Genomic DNA, 17,649 nt, shown 5'->3' on the forward strand with positions numbered 1-17,649 from the left:
TATATTACTAATATTATATTTTACATATATTTAATTAATAATATGATATATATTATGTCATCATTTTAAGTGACGTGACACATGATATATCATCAATAATAATAACATGACATTTAACATGTTAGTAATAAAATATATATAAAAACATCGCATCAACAATATACATCGATTGATACTTCACTAACAATACTTTTCATTTAATGAGATATTTTATGACGTTTTGGTTTTGATTTATATGACGTTTTGGTTTTGGTTTATATGACGTTTTAATATTTGTTTTATTGTTCTTCCGGTTTTAAAACTTCATCTTTATTAATTTGAATTAATTCACATTATAAACTTAATTTTAATAGATAAATCTCTCAATGAAAACTTTCTACTTAGCACGATATAGCCGAAGAGATATTATATTTTCAAACACATAAATTACATATGGTAAGAAAATGTAAAGTTAATTTGAAAACTTTCTACTTAGCACGATATAGCCAAAAAACTGATTTTTTGGTAAGAAAATGGTTAGACTGATAAAACACATAAATTAAAACGGTACTAATAGTCGGAAAGCTAATTAGAATATTTGAAGTGTATGGACCAATTTTGTTCATGTAGAACTTGGTTTAGACAAAACTATTGATATTACGATACTCAAATTCGACCTGAATCCGAACATTCGACAGACAGAACTCGAAGTAATTCACAACAATGATCGGAGAAAAAAGGGCTCCGATGAAGTAGTTCTTAATACAAACAATTCATATGATTAGAGAAAATCCAAGTTCTTGTTAAACTCGGCAGCCTTTTTAAGAGAATCATCAAAAATCATTCTCACAGAAATTAACCGCAAGGTCCCAGTAATGGCCGACTCCAGCAGCGGCAAACACCTTTCTCGCAGCTGCTTCGGTGATGCACTCGTGGACCGAGAACCTGCTGAAACTTGATTTCGCGACGCTGCCTTGCCAAACTAACACGCACTTGTTAGGCGGTTTCTCTTCGTCTTCATCATCATCTCCCTCTTCATTCTCGTTTACAGCTTCAGCCCAATTGATTCGTCGAAGAATAAGCTTCCCATACCTCTTAATGGATTTGCTTCCACCTTCCACAACTACAACACTAATGCCCTCTGAGATCACGGCACAACCAGTCAAACGGTTTTCTTGGGCATTAACATCAACTTTGAAGCGGGTCTTGGGATGTGAGAGGTCATTGATCCTGTAAACCGAAACGATTGTCTCCACCGTACTTGGGTCGTCAAAAAGCTTTCTCTCTTCTTTTCACGGCGCTCAGCAGGGTAAGCTTGCGAGCAATGTTTCTATCGACATGAGCCTGTTCCCGCTCAGCAGCAGCACTTCGGATTTCCATTTCAAGCTTAGTTGGATCTTGGGTAGCTTCAGAGCCTAAAACTTTCATTAAATTGCTCAACTTAACTTTCGGCTTCGGAGGTTCTACCAGGCCTTGTCTGATCATCTCCTGTTTATCCTTTTCCCGGGCAAGACGTCGCTGAGTCCGAAGTTTCTTCTGCTCCTTCTTGGTTAGCTTCAGGGGCTGTGGCGGGGAGGAGCTGGCTCAGCAGGAGGCTCAATTGGACGAGGATGCTCAACATAAATCGTAATCTTCTCCTTCTTCAGTTTATCTTCACTTAGCACACCATCAGCAATGTCATCGTAAGAGCCCAAAACCAGAATAAGCAAATCCCTGAAATATACCAAAAACAATAAGAAAAAGGTAATGTAAAAGAATGAAATAACCTAACAGTTGTAATTTATGTTGATCCAACTATTAATATTCAAACTTAGATATGCAAACATGGTCCAAGCCTCCAAGGACCCACAAATAAAAAGGAAAAACCTTTTAAAAAGAACAAAAATACCCGTACCCAACACCTGTACCCGAATCCTAGTAACATAGATAGCAATGATTCCTTTAGATTTTTTAATATGGAAATTACATATGATGCCAAAAGTAAATGTAAAGTTTTTTGGCTTTATACACATGGTGAAGAGGCACACAACTCTCAGCTTGAATATTGACAACATAATCAAGAAGGCAAGAGTTCTGAACATCTGTTTACAGCTTAAGCAGAAAGTACAACAAAAATAACCATTACAAAGAATTGTATTTGAGCAATAAATATATCTTCCTCAATCCTCACACATAATAACCAACTGAAGGATTTTTCGGGTTTAATTTGATGACATGCTAAATCAAACAAGGTCTCCTAAGTGATAGAATTGATTAAAGGATTATCAACTTACCACCACTCTATTTCAGGAATCGGGTCTTTTAGTTTCTCCTTCGTTATAATTCTTTCCGACACCTCAATTAAATTGGGATTTATATCAGCCTTTGCCTTTGCCAATTGTGCTTGCTTTGCCTTTAGCTCTTTTGCTTTCGCTTCTCCAAATTGATTCTGTAATAAACAGACCATAAAACTGATGGAAGAATCAAGAAATAAAAACAAATAATACCTTCAATTTGATGATCTCTGCATCTTTTGACCATTTCCTTCCTCTACAAACTGAAAAGTCATCCTTTTTGGTCTAATAATCTTATTCTTATCAATTCCCATCCGAGGATCAAAATGTGGATTTGCTTCCGGATCCACCTCCAGCTCAGGTTTAAGGATCTGGAATGCATCTTTCTTTTGCTTGTTAATGTTGACCTGAAAAATCAGATGGTTCAAGTTAAATAACAGCCTTGAAAGTAACACAAATAGCACTGAAATAAGAAAATAACAATGATTGCACCAAGAGTACGAATTTCACAAACCTTGAGGGTGCTAAGATTACTTGGTTTTGTCACATTTATGATATTACCGTGTTCATCAATTTCCCTACCAAGTGCATCAACACGTAGAACAGGTGCCTTGGTAGGTTTCTGAGGAACTGGAGCATCTACTTGCACCTGTCCAGGAAACATGTTTATTAGAGGAGCAAACTGAGGATCTTGGCGGAATCCCATCTTAGCAGCCAGCTCTTGAGCACGCTTAACAGCTTCTAAATTGGGTACTGATGCAAGGCCCGGAACAGCAGCCATGCCAGTAGTAGATGGCATTGAAGAAGCAACAGGTGCAGAGGCAGGAGGGGCTGATGAGACTTGTCCCTGAACTTTTCCAGTAGTACCTACTGAACTCGAGCTAGGGCCTTTGTTCAACTACACATAACAATACCAATGCAACATGAATATTTTTAATTTAGAACAACTAGGGAATTTTTCCTTTTTGAAAAGAGAGATGAACTTACTGCAGGTATCTTCTTCATTTTCTCAGCCAATTCTTTCTGCATTTGTAAAGCCTTTTTTGCTTTGGCTAAGGCATCAAGAGAGAAATTGGCACCATTTTTCCCATTACATGAAGAGACATCTGTACTAGATCCAGTAACCTCATGAGATCCGGTAACACTATATGCTTTATTTTCAGCAGTAGAAATTGAAGATACCTTGGTAGGAGGAGGGTGACCAGTCTTCGATAATGATGCCTGAGCAGCACCCTTCAAGCATGGAAAAAAGTAAATTACATCAGCATACAAACTTAGGATTTCAGCAATATGATATAACTTTAGATCAATTTTAAACTAGCATAATTTCAACATAAATCCATTGAAATCAGATGCCATTCTACAGTTCAAATAATATCGTGCATTATTATACATTTCATATCTCATACTATCATGTGATGTTAGCTAATATCTAAGTTATGCTTAAGTTAGTGTGTATATAATAAAATTTATAAAAAATGGTGAAACATTAATAATAGGACAACAAAAGACAGGTAAGTTCCTTGAAAGTTCATCAAAGCTAGGTTATTCAAACTCAGATGTGAATGACAGACATTAGTGTGTGTCATGAGCATATTAAATTTTTCCAATATTTCCATGTATCCAAAGGGTCAGTACTCAGTATGCATCAAAATTCAAACATGGTGCAACACAAATACTTAAAGAAAAATGAAGAGTTGGATCAACATTGAATAATGTCATATATATTATGAACTTCTATTTACTACAAGCCTCAAATTATCCGCAAATGTAAGAAGGCAACAACTATGACTCCTCCACCCATAAATCGATGAAACTGGCAGTCCAGGAAAGAACTAGGAAAAATAAATTCCGATAAACAAGGTCAAAAACTTATGTAATAAATAAGTACCAAGGACCATCTAAACCGAATGTATACCATAATGCAACAGTCGACTCACAGTGGGAGTAGCAATTTCAAAGAAATGCATATTATCAAGGAGATTTGATGTTCAAATCAGTGCATTTAAATAGTATCCACAACATGACTTTACAGTCGCTAATTTTTGGTTTTAGATCTCTCTTTCACTAGTGAAATTCACGGGCAACATTTATTACAATGGACTAAAACAGCATTTATTAGCACATCTCATTGGTAATATCCATTTAAATCCCAGAAAACAACATTAAAAAAAACTTCCTACCCTGAAACATTATGAAAATACTCATTCCAAGTAAATAAAAATCAAGAGAAACTTAAATATATTCAGATTAGATTACTAACAATAAAGCAATAAGGTTAGTTTTCAACCAAAGTTGTTATATTTGCTACTTAATTAAAATATTTTCTTCTCTATTTCATAAGAAAAATGATATAGAAAACAAAATCATATTAAATTCTAAGTTATAACAAGCTTAGTCTTAAAGGCTTTAAATTTGTCACTAGTTTTTGAATTAAACTTCATTTTTCATTTCAGTTTCCCAACAGCCAAGCAAACAATAGAAGGCAAACATCGCAAAGATAAAACTAACAAAAAAATGAATTCAAAGACTCACATTGTGTACCTGATCACCACCACTGGCGCCATTGGATAACTCAATTTCATCGTCTTCTTTAGCCTTATCCCCAAACCTCCTTCTCTCTCTCTTTTCCCTTCTGTATTCTTCTCCAAGTTTTCTCCTCTTCTCCCCTCTCTCTTCACTCTCTTCTCTCTCCTTCCTCTTTTTCTTCGCTTCGACTTCTTCATAGGAACCCTCACGGTGCTTCCTATCTCTCGAACCCTCCCTATTGAAGGATCTCTCGCGCTCGTCACGGCGCGATGCGGAAGATCTATGGTCCGAACGGCGGTAGGATTCGCGGTCGTCTTGGTGACGATCGGAGTCACGGTGGTGCCTGCCGTCGCGATCTCGGGACCGTTTGGATGCGTGTTTATCTTTCTCCATTGTTTTTTAGGGTTAGGGATTTCGGTTTGGGTTTTAGGCTATATTCATCTCGCTCTCGGTTCAGGATTTTTTTTGGGGAATAAATATAATTATAAATTGATATCTTATCCTTGGAACGACGCCGTTTCAATAGCTGTTCTGTCTACATAAAATCCAGTTGATTCTGCAACATCATGGGTTGGGCCGAATTGGACTACAGTTTATACGTTTAATTATGGGTAACTTACGCATTTAGTATCTAAACTATCAGTTTTAATCCGTTTTAGTATCTAAAATTTCATTTTTTTCAAAAACATATGTAAAGTTTGGTTTTTGTTTCATTTTAGTATTCGATGTTTAAAACTTTAGTCTTTGTTTCATTTCGTTACCCACATTTAAAATTTAACGTTAAGTTTTTAAAAAAATGAAAGTTCAAATACTAAAACGAATCAAAACTGATAGTTTAGGTATTAAACACATTAAATTTTAACGATGAGTACTAAAACAAAATAAAAATTAAACCTTAGTTATGGTTTTGAAAAAATTGAAAGTTTAGGTACTTAAACAAATCAAAACTAATAATTTAAGTACTAAACATGTAGTTTTCCCTTTAGTTATTGATATAGAGTCGTTTAATTTATGAATTAATTTTTTTAGAGTTTTTCAAATGGATCCTTAAGTCTATTATTAGTTCCTAAATCATCACAAAGATATTGCATTTCTGAACTTTTTTTATTTCTCATTTCCCCCTAAAACTTTAATATCATTCTTTCCCATCCTTTTTCTCCCTTTTCAATTTATTTTTCTTTTTGGTTTTTTTTTAAATTAACAAACTCAAGTTAAAACTTTTACTTAATCTCTACCGTCTGATCAGCCTAGTATCAAGACATTATTTTTCTCAATTCGGATTTAGATGAAAATACTTCAACGTCGATGAGTCAAAAGAAATCTAAATATACGAGTTTCAGACGAAAGTTTAACCATTAGTTAAAGGCTTAATACCAAAATAAGTGCTCAAACTATATCATTTTTCTCGAATAGGTACTTAAATTATTTTTTGATTCATCCATGTGTTAAACGTTTTCTATGTTACCAATTTTAGGTGCCTTTTCTACATTATCATTTTAGATGCCCGAGCATTAACTGCCGTTAAAAAACTCCGTTAGATTACATGTGTCATATTATAGTATTTTTGAGAATTTTTTTTTAAATATTCTGTCAAATTCCAACCCCCAGTCCGCCGCATTCCCCTCTCATTCGCCGGTGCTCTCCCCATCATTCCCTTCGCCTGTGCTCTTCCCATCATCCCATGTTCAATTAATTATATTTTGGGTTGAATTTAATAATAAATTTGAGATTATTATTAGGAATTTGGGTATTTGGTTTAACGATTTATGTTTAGGAATTTAAAATTTTAGGGAGATTTGGTGTTTGATTGGTTGCAAAAGCGTGAGGGTTTTGTTTGTGGATGGATGGTTGGTCGATCATATGTTATTGGGTGTTCGTCCGATTGTCTGTGTTAATGGTGGCAGGCGGTGGCAAAGAGAATAAAATTAAGGTTTTAAAAATTTTGAATTTTTCAAGATTTGATAAAAAATAGTTTTTTTTCAATTTTTTATTTTAAATAAAAATTTTAAAATTACCAGAACCTGACACATGTTAATTAACGAGTTTTTTTAACTACGGTTAACGTCCAGACACCTAAAACGCTAATGGAGAATACAAAAACGTTAGACACCGAGATGAGTTAAAAAAAGTTTAGACACCTATTAAAAAAAAATAAGTGTAGGCACTTATTTTGGTATTAATTCTTAGTAAAATTATGCGCAAGTAAAATAACTCCGATTCGTTGATAGTCGTGGATTAGTCCAACTAGTATTTATCATTTGCAAAACAAGCATTTATTGTACTAATAATACAGTTTAGTCCCAGCAAAAAGTTAATCATTCATACATTTCATAGCCAGGGCTTTGATAGATATTGACACTATTGAAGAGTTAAAAGCATACGCCTGGTTCGAATCCGATGAACTGGGTGATTCGTGATAATGCCAGGCCGGACGAACATCCGCAGTGCAGCGTTTGCGAGTGTTCCGAGAAATCTCGAGTCATATTCGAGCTCTGATATTCTGCACGTGAAGTGATGCATCGTTGATGAAAGACCGCCTTTCGGAAGCTCGAACATCGGTTTATGCATCATTTCTAACGTTCATCTTTTCGTTTGGCGGCGGAAGCTATAGATTCGAGCGTATTAGAGGGCATAAATCCTATCGACTTCAACTTCCGAATTAGTGAAGTCGGAATGAAGCAAAGAGTTGGATCCGCTTCTCCTTGAATTCTTTCCCCGCTTCCGTGTAGTCCTCTTCGATTTCACCACAAAATAAGTCATGGTGCCAAGAACCCCGGCCATTATCAGACCCCCCAACGACAGTAACCAAAATTGCAGCCCACTCATGTTTCCGGCCGACCACTATATACGAGGAGGCCATAAAGGCAACTGAAGTACAGACAGAAGCCAACCACATCAACTTGTTAATCACTTCCACCACCTGTTTCTCAGCTTTGGTTTCACCTCGGACCAATGTAATTTGAACGACGACAACGGCCAAAGAGGTGAAGAGAGCAATGGCATTGAAGATGAAGAAGATTTTGAAAGAACTCGAGCTTACCACCACCGCAACTCCGCTATTTTCATCTCCTCCAGGCACAGTAAATATTTTTCTTTCTCTTGTTTTGAAGGACGGAAAACTGGGTTTTTGAAGGGAAAGGGAATTGATTGTCTGTTTTGCCTTTTCCTAAGAGCTTATTCTCCATTTAATCTTGGCTTCTTTAATGAATTAGTTTTAAGATTCTGTTTCCAATTTTCCATTATATTATTTCTTTTGAGTTGCTTAGCTAATTGTTTGAATTTAACCAATCAATGATTAAAACAAAGAAAGAATTATCCTTGTAATTCACCATGTCAAAACTTCTTACTTTATTGCAAACCTTTGATGACTAGTTGGATCCTTGTTCCTAAGTTTTTTTTTTTTTGATAGAAGTTGTTCCTAAGTTATTAAAAGCCTTTTCTTTAACTTGTTTGGAAGAAAGAAAAAAAGGGGTCTTTGAGCGAAAAGGAGTGGTGGCCTGTTTCATTCATCCCCCATATGGGCATATTCATTGTTTAAACCTAGCTTCTTCGGCAAATCAATTTTAAGATTCTGTTCTAAACTTCTAATTCGTATCAGTCAACTTGCTAAGCTAATTGAACAAGTTGATAGAAAAATAACCAATCAATAATAAAATTAAAAACTTGTAACCCATTAGGTAAAAATTTACCGAGTTGCAAACCTTCGATGCCTTGTTGTATCTTTGTTCATTATTGATTAAAAGCCTTTTATCTATCTTGTTTGGAAAATTGAGGGAAAAGTGTTTTGAAGGGAAAAGGAGTGATAGTCAGTTCATTCCAATTTCCCGTAGCTATAGGCTTTGTGAGCTTATTCGCTGCTTAAACATGGCTTCTTTAGTAAATTAGTTTTAAGATTCTGTTTGAATTTGATTCTTGTGGCTTGCTAAGTTATTTTGAATTGTTTGATTCATGTGCTCTTATACAAGAATAATGAATCTAGTTTTGGGTGATTACTTTCATTGTAGAAAGGATTGAGCTTTCGGGGTTTGTGCTTGAAGATATAAATATTAAGAAAATCTAGCATATATGGGTTTAAATTACTTTTATCCAGTTTATTTTATTTTATTCATACATTGCTAGCTCTAATGAAGCAGTTTGGTTTTTTTAGTCAACCATATATTCCCTAGTCACCCAGCTTATATCATGAAATTATCTGCTGGCTGCATCATTTTAGTTAGTGTGTGTGTGTGTGTGCGCGTGTGTGTGTGTGTATATATATATATATCTGTTGTGACCATTTTAACATGATCTGTACTGATTGCTACTTTTGCAGATTGTTTGGCAACTTGTTAAACTAGGTACTGACTAGACAAAAGCTATTCCTGGTTATCGGTTCTCATTTTTCATCCTGTTTGGTTTTGTGTACCCACCATATTTTTTTATGGCGGTCCACACAAGCATTCAGCTTTTAACGTATTCTCAGGAGCTTGTGGAAGGACAGCCACTGTATGTCTCTTCAAATTGTCTTCCTGTTAAGGCTTCAAAATATGAACCTGCTGGACTTGCTTTTCATAATGTTGCTCTTAAACTCCTTGGTTGTGAAGAGGAGGATACTGAGGAAGTTGATGACCAGAAAGTTGGTAATGATAAGGAGAATGTATATGCCATCATCTGATTCATATAGCAGCAAAGGGAAAAAGAAATCTGGTGCTGATGGCAAGCAGCAAGATCATTATGCGTTGCTTGGGTTGAGCCATTTGAGATATCTTGCCACTGAGGATCAGATAAGGAAAAGTTATCGTGAAGCTGCCTTGAGATATCATCCTGACAAACTCGCAAATCTTCTTCTTGCAGAGGAGACCGAGGCTGCAAAACAGGCGAAGAAGGATGAAATAGATAATCACTTCAAGTCCGTCCAAGAAGCATATGAGATTTTGATCGATCCTGTAAAGAGAAGAATCTATGACTCCACTGATGAGTTTGATGATGAAATTCCTACTGAATGTGCCCCACAAGACTTCTTCAAGGTGTTTGGTCCAGCGTTCATGAGGAATGGCCGATGGTCAGTGGCCCAACCTATCCCAACTTTGGGAGATGACAGTACTCCACTAAAAGATGTCGACAATTTCTATAATTTTTGGTATTATTTTAAAAGCTGGAGGGAATTCCCTCATGCAGATGAGTATGACCTTGAACAAGCTGAGTCTCGTGACCATAAAAGGTGGATGGAGAGGCAGAATGCAAAACTGTCTGAGAAGGCTAGGAAGGAGGAATATACTCGGATACGTGCACTTGTTGACAATGCCTATAAGAGAGACCCGAGAATACTTAGGAGAAAGGAAGAAGTGAAAGCTGAGAAACAGAGGAAAAAAGAAGCTAAGGTTCGTGCAAAGCAGTTGCAGGAGGAAGAAGCTGCTAGGGCTGCTGAAGAGGAGAGACGCCGGAAAGAGGAGGAGGAGAAACGAGCGGCTGAAGCTTCTTTACAGCATAAGAAAATAAAGGAGAAAGAGAAGAAGCTTCTCCGCAAAGAAAGAACTCGCCTTCGAACACTTTCTGCACCTGCTTTATCACAACATTTGCTTGATCTTTCCGAGGATGATGTAGAAAGCCTATGTATGACCCTTGGCATTGAGCAGCTTAGAAGTTTATGTGATAAAATGGATAACAAAGAAGCACTAGAGCGGGCTAAAATAATTAAAGATGCTCGTGGATACAATAGGGAAGCGAATGAGAAAAAAATAGATGAAGCGAATGAGAAAAAAATAGATGAAACGAACAAGTCACAGCCGAATGGTTCTGTGGAGTCCAATGGAAATATCCTATCAAGCAGCTTTGAGAAGAAGGAGAAACCTTGGACCAAAGAAGAGATTGAGCTTTTGAGGAAAGGAACCCAGAAATATCCAAAAGGTACATCTCGGAGGTGGGAGGTTATTTCTGAGTTCATTGGTACAGGTAGATCTGTGGAAGAAATTCTGAAAGCCACCAAAACAGTCCTCCTCCAGAAGCCTGATGCTACCAAAGCATTCGATTCTTTTCTAGAAAAGAGGAAACCAGCAGTGTCTATTGCCTCTCCACTTTCTACTAGGGAGGAAGTTCAAGGGGTTTCTACACCTTCAAAGACTGAAAACACGGCTGTCAAGACAAGCAGCCCCGGGGACTCTGGTAAAACTGCAAGTAGTCCTGTTGATGTGGCTTCCAGCAATGGTGTTTCATCAAGTTCAGAACAAGATGTATGGTCAGCTGTACAAGAAAGAGCACTGGTTCAGGCTCTGAAGACATTCCCAAAGGAAACCCCTCAGCGTTGGGAACGGGTGGCCACCGCTGTTCCAGGGAAGACTGTAAATCAATGCAAGAAAAAATTTGCATTATTGAGGGAAAACTTCAGAAGCAATAAAAGCACTGCTTAGTCACATGATTAACTCTGGCAGTGCCACGAAACAATAAAATCTTCACTCGGAACTTGTCTTAGCATCTCGGAACTTGCTCGAGCTACAACATATTTGTAGTGAAACCCACCTTTTTCCCTAGTTCCTATATTCCGGATTCTGTTATGCTATTGAGGTCCCGTAGCTTTATGTTTTCAGCAGGAAATAGCTTATTTATTGATATAATATCCTACATTGCCATGGTTTTCTGTGTAGCAGTATTTTGCATGGATTCCAATAACAATAGCTACTTTTGTTTTAAAGCTGTATGGTTTCGATCATTGTTTGATCAAATCATTAAATTTATCTTATACTACCGGATTATAATTCGTATATGCTGCCTTTTACATGTCGTGAGCATCATTATATTCACTGTATATATAGGCATGTATTTGGGTATGCAATTATATTTACAGGAGAATCAGAAAGATTCATCACTATCTGATGGCCAGACTTGGTCCGGTTTGATGAAGGACTAGGATTGGAGATGGCCACGGGTGAAGGGCTGGTATTACAAAATTAGGTTGTGGGGGGACATTTATTAAAATTGTGGCCAGTTGATATAAATTATGGAATATGAGAATCTAAAATATTTATCGAGAAATATGAATCAAATTATCTCAGTGGTTAAAAGAATTATTGAAGTTCTTATGAATTGCGGGTTTGAGCACACCAGTGATTGCGAGAATGATTGAACATTTATTATCAGATGGTTAAAAATACTTAAATTTTATAATCATCTTTAGTTTAATAAAAAAATATTTATCGAGAAACTAGGATAACTGCAAGTTGTGTTAGAAATACTAATCAAAACAGCAGCTGCTAGTCTGCTAGTACAGAAAGGTACCAAATGATTGTCTGAATGAGAAGAGAGGAACTGAAGCAATAGTGTTCATCCAAAAGTGTCATATTACACAAATCATCATCAGCTAAGACACACTGTTCATCAAACAGCAAAATCATGGGACTAGAATTTTCCATGCTGAAATTGCACAATTATTCTAAAATTTCAACACCACCTTGAATGCATTTGTATACCTAAGAGTTCCGTATCGGCATACGCATTCACAGTTCAACAGGAAAAGAAACATCAAACACAACAAACCGGACATTCATGGCTCATACCATATTAGTCTCGCCCCAAATGAACTTTGTTGGATCAGGCCCGCTTGACTACACACATCAAACAAATCATTCGATGAATGAAACAAAGAGCAGAAGCTTCCAAGTTCATACAATTGAGATAGCGGGTCTCAAGGAAGTTCGGACATTTGACAGACAGCAGGCATACTATTCCATGCACAAGAATCACGGCCCCATGCTTGACTTGAGATAGATGTTCCAGCTGCCATATTCTTGTCCTCACTACTCAAATCATCACCAAGAAGGGTTGCTATGGAATTGGTCATGACCGTTTGGTCCTTATCGTAACCACAACCCTGCTCAAGCCAACTAGAAGCAAGTAATGTATCATGGCAACAACTATCCAACCGAATAGGAGACTTGTTTTTTATCTCGGGGGTCAAAATATGATCAGCTGGTTCTGATTTCACATGCGACTCTGAAAAAAAAAATCCAAAATCAACTTACTAAACACTAGGAAAACAATAGAGAGAAGTTGAGCATCAAAATTTCTCGACAATACACTTGGAATATTAGTAAAAAGTAGGGATGATAACGGATAGCTAAAAGTAGCCAAAATCCAATCCAGTTTTTGCGGATTCCATAGTTTTGATTAAAAAAATATTGAATATGTGAATCCACTTTACTTGATAGGAATATCATTCGATATCAAAGTATGATTTCCATTTACATTTTTGTAAAAATATGTAATCATGTGTAGCAAGTCCAGATTAGAGAGGTACTAACCAGTAAAGGTTTCAGCGGGTGGCTGTCCATCCAACGAACTACCGCTTGCACTGATACACTCACTTAAAAGAGAAGTTGCTGAAATACCCATTGGAGAAAGAGGTTCGCCACAGTTTTCCCATTCTGTCTGACAAATGTTGAAAGTGAAACTTTCAACAATATCACCGGGAGTTGTAGAGTTTGAACTCTTGTCAGATGCATGGGTTTTTGCCCTGCTTAGAGTTTTTGACTGATGAAGTAAATCATTTAGCAGGCCACTATTACGAGGTGAAAGGTTATCTGACTCTGCTCCGCTGGTTGGTGGTGGTGACTGGATAAAAGCATCAACAGACTCAAGTAATGGTGGCGGGCTAGAAAATGTGCCCCAGTTACCTAATTCCGTTTCTGGATATTGGAGTGAAGGGAGCTCCAACTTCACAGCCTCGAAAGCAGGCTCTGAAGCAGAGAAATTGCCATTTGAAGGGCATGGCTACCCGGGAATACACCAAATTGAAAGGAGTTCTTTGTTGCAGGATCTGGTTCAAGCGGAAAAGGCAGCCCAAAGGATCGAGCAGCCTTGTCCGAGATATCATCCTGAAAATGCTCAAACAATGGGAATTCATATTTAACGGCAGCAGTGTAACCAGAGTAAAAGGTTGTAGCTTCTCAAAGACGCTTCTGGCGATGGATTGTTGGTGGCATGAAACTACAATATTGAGAACCTAGACCTTTCATCAACATGCTGCTTGTAGACATATCAGGAAGTTCAGGAACATAAGGCAGGACATTTTGACTTGCCTTTAAACAGTCAAATATGACCTCAGGTATCTCATAGCTGTTGTTCTGCAAGATATCATGAGGTCCTTTATCCCCTCCATTAAATGCACCGGTACTGTGACTCTCCTGCAACTCTTGCAAGCACACTTCAGGAGGGTAGAGAGGTAACCCAGAACGCTGACGTCTCTTAATCCGGGTATTCCAATAATTTTTTATCTCATTATCTGTACGACCCGGTAACTGAAAATAAAAACAGCGCAAAGAAAAAGTTTCAGACACCTAAAAGACAGATCACAGATGAATACAAATTTGGTAAGTGAAACTTTTTCAGGCTTTGCGCAAGTGTTTAGCATTTCCAAGGTGGAATAGTGGCCACAGAACTCTGGAAAACATAAATTGCTATGGTTCAACTTCTAAGACAAAATAATCATAATTCTAATGATGAGGTTTATTCATTTTAAGGCACGACTAAAACAAACTAGTAATCAATCAATTGTTCAAAGTCTTTGTCTTGTAAATGTAGTAATCTAACACTTTTTTTATGTTCAATAAATTAATGTATTTAATCAATCATTAAAACAAACTAGTACATTTACAGTAATTGAACACTTACATGTGCAGCCATCCGAGCCCATTTATTTCCCATCTTTGCATGGAGTTCAATGATCAGCTGCTCCTCTTCTTGAGTAAATGCCCCTTTCTTCAGGTTTGGCCTCAAGTGATTTGCCCAACGTAAGCGGCAACTTTTTCCACAACGAAATAGTCCAGAGTGCTTCTGAACAGCATTCCAGTTGCCTTCCCCATGCTTTTTCACATACTCAATCAAAATTGCATCTTCAGCAGTCGTCCATGGTCCTTTCTTCAGAACAACTCCGCCACCTGAGCCTCCTCCTCCACAGTTGCCATCATCAATCAACGACGATTCGGTCTGATCCTTATAGAAAATTCCATCTTCCCTCTCATTTTTTGTGCGACTCATCTCTTAGGAATCACAGACAAACCCCCTTTCAACAAGTGAGAACCATCCAAAACCTGAAACAAGATAAAAGATGGAAGGCACGCAAAATTAAAATATCGAAAACTGAAGGAAACACAGCACCATTTCCACTCGCTTTTTCATTATTACACCCAAAACTCCCATATATGCATTTATATCTTTCTTTTGTTTCCCCAATAAACGCGCTTTATGCATCACAACAAGCTACAAGTGGATCAACCAGCACACTCCTTTATTCAAATATTAAAAGAAGAAATGATGAAAGCATATATGAACAATTTAAATCTATGAAAAGAAACAAAAGTCGTTGGGATGTATCCACATCTCTCAACTTATAATGGATTCGTAAACGACAGAAAAATTCATCCACTCTACAGATAACATATTCAGAAAAGACAGAAAAAGTCATGGAGTACAGCAAGGTTGGGAACAGTTGACGTAGAACGAAATTATCCACAGGATTATAGGTAGACTTAGGATAAAAATTCAAAAAGTTGCAATAGTTTATATTAAAGTGACATTTGTGGAGGAGTTGTTTGAGATATCTCGGGCATCATGGAGATTCGTTGACGTTAGATAGAATAGTGATTATCTTGCAGGCGCTTCAACAGATGATTCACAAGAGAAAATTCGCCTAAAAAATCAGAGAAAAAAATTCTTTAAGATTTAATAAAATATTATAAAATCAAAACCATCTAAAATCAATCCACAAGTCAGACTGATATAGCCAAAAATCGTCTTTATTCAAATTTTGCCAAAAATAGTAAAATCTCGAAAATCACTCTAAATTGAAATTCGAAATAAATAAGCAATCTCCAAAAAAATCTGACCTAAATCGGATTTAAATTGACTTCTTAATTGACAATCGAAATATTACCATAAATAGTAAAAAATCTAAATCTAACGATTCGGAGCAGAATTTGAGGTTGAAAAAAAGGTCACATGGAGCATAACTCATGTGGAGAGCGTGCGCGTCGAAAAGAGCTTTCCGGATTGAGGACTTATGCGCGATTCTGACACATGTAGCCAAAGTTATTGCTAAAAGACTGAAATATACTCAAAACGACCCCAATGAAGAACATGCCACAATCGATTCCCGCCTTTGCGTTGATCTTTCAATTCATGGTATCTCAACGCCATCAAGGTGCAATCTGACAGCTCAACATCATCTGTCTCGGATCACCTGCATCATCCGTCTCTGGAATTGCCTGGATACCCCGGGCACCAGGTCCACCCTTACACAGGATATAAAATGCAGCAAACATTGATGTATGTAAACGTGTATCAAAATTCAATTCTATTCCAGAAAAGGAAAATTCGTTTCAAACTAAACGGTCTAAACCCTATAACCTAATTTAGAAAGAAAATAGCCTATAATTAAAAAAAATTACAAATTAAAAACACCCATTTCCAGAAATGATGCATAAATAATTTATTGCACTATGATTCTGTCATAAATTTATTCCAATATTACATCATTAATAAACTACAAGCTGAAATAATTGCACCGTCAGCTATTTATTTACATTAGATTAACCAAAATCAACCAGTTTCAATTAAAAAAATCTGAAAAAAAGGAACTACACGAAAAAGAACCCAATTACCTGCCTCACGAAGACGCAAAATTCTGGGAAGATTTTTCCAAAAACAGAAGTTCTTTGAATGAGCTCAATTATGGTTCCTGATTGAACTGATAGCTGAGATCATAGCGAGAATTGAAAAATCTGGAAAGCAACCCAAAAAGTTAATTAGGGGCTATTTGTTTGGTTCTGAATAAAATCATTCAGCGTTGAATGTTGAACCGTTTAATATTCAGTGTTTTTGTTTCGTACCTCTTAATGATTCAGTATTGACTGACTCAGCATCAAATTACATTCTGAATGATTCAACATTAAAGTACATTCTGAATGATTCAGACAAGGGCGGACTTTCATGAAACCCGGGATATCCCGGGCAACCCTTCATCCAGGGGTGGACCTCCATGGTGCCCGGGGTATCCCAAGCAACCCCTTCACAAGTGTCATCCTTAATCCAAGTGTCACCCCTCAAAAGTGCCCTGTAGCTCTTGTAACCTCTGACGAAGGCTCCTGGGTCCGTCTCTGGATTCAGAGTTATTATCAAATAGCATGTCACATTCAGAGCTAATTCATACAGAACCTCTGAATCATTCAATATTTAAATCATTCAACGCTTAATCATTCTGATATAAACAAACGTCCCCTAAGATTACAATAAATTGCTTGATCTACAATCATTAATAAACGGACATTAAAATTCTAACCGCAATTTTGAGATAGAAGAAAAAGGATCCGAGAATAGAAAGAACAAAACATCGACTTCAGCAAACAAACGATTGCAAGAAAAACAAATGGGGAATCTTTCTAATAAGTTCTCATCTTCTTCTCTAGAATTTTGCGGATTTGGGTTAGGGAGAGAGAAAACAGAATGATAATTCTTCTAAAAACAATTAACAATAAAGAATAGTGAAGGAAATGAGGAGAAAGGGAAAGCTAACAGATCATAAGATAGAAATAGATGAGCAAATGAAGGAAATAAATCAAATATTTTTGTATTGAGCTTAATTAATAATTTGGCTAAATTATAGTCATAATGCTCTTAGAAAAATTAGTGAAATTTGGTTGATTCATTTTCATTCAAGAATTTAATGTACTCTGTGTGATAAAATTTATGAGATTCCCGAGAAGTTTAGGGGCTGGATTGAGGCTTGTCTGACCACTTCCAGATTTTTTATTGTTATTAATTGCACTTTGGTTGGTTTTTTCAAAGGGGGTAGGGGATAAGGAAAGGGGAACCCTTGTCTCCTTACCTTTTTGTCTTGGCC

At 36.8% G+C, this 17,649-nt stretch overlaps 3 pseudogenes; 1 reads left to right on the forward strand and 2 right to left on the reverse strand.

Moving 5' to 3' along the window:
• Positions 1-797: 797 nt before the first annotated feature.
• LOC120151759 lies at positions 798-5,215 on the reverse strand (annotated as a pseudogene).
• Positions 5,216-9,051: 3,836 nt separating this feature from the next.
• Positions 9,052-11,197, forward strand: LOC120151760 (annotated as a pseudogene).
• A 1,103-nt stretch (positions 11,198-12,300) lies between these two features.
• Positions 12,301-16,549, reverse strand: LOC120151736 (annotated as a pseudogene).
• Between the last annotated feature and the right edge of the window lie 1,100 nt (positions 16,550-17,649).

Source organism: Hibiscus syriacus, unplaced genomic scaffold (genome assembly GCF_006381635.1).
Source record: "Hibiscus syriacus cultivar Baekdansim isolate YM2019G1 unplaced genomic scaffold, ASM638163v2 tig00111069_pilon, whole genome shotgun sequence".
In the NCBI taxonomy this organism is placed as follows: domain Eukaryota; kingdom Viridiplantae; phylum Streptophyta; class Magnoliopsida; order Malvales; family Malvaceae; genus Hibiscus; species Hibiscus syriacus.